The sequence below is a fragment of the Plasmopara halstedii genome, assembly GCF_900000015.1.
Source record: "Plasmopara halstedii genome assembly, contig: Scaffold_526, whole genome shotgun sequence".
NCBI classification, from domain to species: Eukaryota; Oomycota; class Peronosporomycetes; order Peronosporales; family Peronosporaceae; genus Plasmopara; species Plasmopara halstedii.
The window spans coordinates 469,161-471,676 of NW_020187446.1; positions in this window are offsets into that span (position 1 = coordinate 469,161).

Here is a 2,516-nt window from a genome sequence, read left to right on the forward strand (position 1 = left end):
AACAAGATGGAAATGCTGGCGCGATGCGAGGAAAGCACACACGTGGATGAATCGGTCCAACATGCATCACTGGACGTAGTCGACAAGCTCATGTGAACAACGCCTGCCATCGCGCTTAAGGTCGTTGATCGGATCAATGATCAGCTTGTATCGGCCTTCGTCACAGCATCTGGTATTAAATTCTCGCTGTTGCATGGGCCCGAAACAATGATGCAACCACGGTATTTTTCCATGGAGTACACAAGCTTTTTGTGAAGGTGCAAATATGATGAGAAGGATAGTGGATGCGTTTCTCTTCATGAGATCTAATATGTGGGCTGTTTGGTATTAAAATAGGCAAAAGATACTTTACTGAGTAATCGATCAGACTGGCTAGCTCAGCGAGGGTCGCCAAATAATAACGTTTTCTTAGTAACGGTTGACTGTTGGAAAGAATAAACGTACCACTTTGCTCATAGACGAGCTTAAGGAGAACAAATTTATAGTAGATCGATCGAATCAACGGGGTCAACTAATTCTTAGCAAAAGTCAAGGGGAAACCCTCATTTAGTGCGCTTATCAGATTTTAAGGTGTCAAGTTGCCACACACACTTCTCTCTCAATGGAACATTGGTGATATATAGACCCAACATTGTGGCCATGGAAGGCCGCTGAAGTGCAAGTCCGCAGGAGCGCAAGGTCGCAGAAGTGCTTTGATGCGGGCACAAAACTGCTATAGCTTTGATAGTTGATATTGTACTGCCCGTTATCAATTTATATGATATGCACAGTGCCTTGAGCTAAGTAAAAAAGATGAAGCCTAGAGATACAAAAGCGAAGCGTTGCACGACGGTGATATCATGAGATCGACTGAGTAGTACAGGAGAGGGTGCCGATCATTCGGTCGGAAAAATGAGTCCGTCAACAAGGACACTCACAGAGCACTGAGTGAGATGAGTGAGATGGCAACTATCATAGTTCGTTTTGTTGTAGCCAAATAACTCGCAACATGTTGTGACGAAAATCCAACACTTATTACCTCGGACCAAGGAGTGACTCAGGAAGTTAGCCTGGTGTCAAGAACCAAATATCGCTTCTCACCTGTTGAGGACCTAGAATATTTTCCAGGTAATTGGGTTTGACAAGTTTGGTACTCAATTAATGTGTCAGACGACAGGGACAATCATTGAAATTTCGGAGGCTCTAATAAATCCGGACAGTGTTTTAAAGCTGGAGCGCAATCCGGTCTTATACCTATAAACAAGCTACGATCTCATCTTAGTTACACTTGGCTGGAGCACCACGAACTATGTATGGACTAGAGATCGAAAATGACAGTATCAACGCTTTGTAAGTATTTAGTGAGTCATGTAAATCCCTTTGTTGAATAGCAGAACTTTTAGCACGGACATGAGATTGCTACAGCTTTTTTACATCGCACTGTTTCGTACTGACTAGAGCCTTAAAGATACCGAACGTCAAGAGCGACTATTCCTTCCAATTTCAAGCTGTTAGCTTTTTCAAGAAAGCAAAAAAAACTTTAGTTGAGAACATGATGGCTCATCTCCGCTGAAAGAAATCTTCCCTTTGCCGCGGCCTAATGATATTTTCTTGTTCTAGCTTGTATAAATAGCTTTCTGGCTTGCGAAAGAAAGGGTGTTTAAGTTGCGATGACCAAAGCGAATCGCAGCAAAGGCAAGTCATTGTTATAATAAGTTGCAAGGTCTGTTGCTGGTGTTATGAAGTGCGACCCAGCCACGCCGCATTTGTTGAGGTATTTTTGCATAAGACCACGTCCACCGTGTATCATCACAGTGATTCGAGCCGCTGAATAAATTCGCTTGTAGAAAGAAAGTCTACAACTGTATAGTGGGATTGTTGTTTTACATCTCTTTCTCCCGTGGCAGTTCCTTTCAACCGTGAAAAATGATCCCATGAAATTGCAAATAGTGCGATCACTGATAGAAGTAGGAGAAGCTGAACTAACTATACGTCATAGCTCCGTCTATCATTAGAACGCGTTAGTACTTAGTATCCGGAGCAAGACGGCTTCTCAAAAGAACACCACGGATTCTAGTTACTTTTTGTCAAAACAGATCACGAAATGGTGACAAGAGATCCGTCAATGGTGTCGTCTTCAAATTGTGCGGTTTTCATGGCATTTCCGTGCTTATTGAAGTCATAATCTGTGTCACTGGATAGTAGTCATCAACAAAGAATCGGATCAACATGCCCATTCTTTTGGGCAAAGCAAGTAGCGGGTTTGGAAATGGTCTGAAAAAATCTCGACTTACTGTGTCAGGATAGTTAGTGACAAGCCGCATTATGCCCGCAACTTCTATTCTCTATTCGCTGCCATATCTCAGACAAGAAAGAAAGGCACGACAAGCTGTCTCGTTTACAGTTCTCACGACATCGTAAATGAGTACTACCGACTCATGCAAGTATATGATATTCGCTTGAAAACAGTAAGTATCAAATTTATGGCTAGATAACATAATGGTAATGTAAAGGACTGCAAATCCTTTAATGACGGT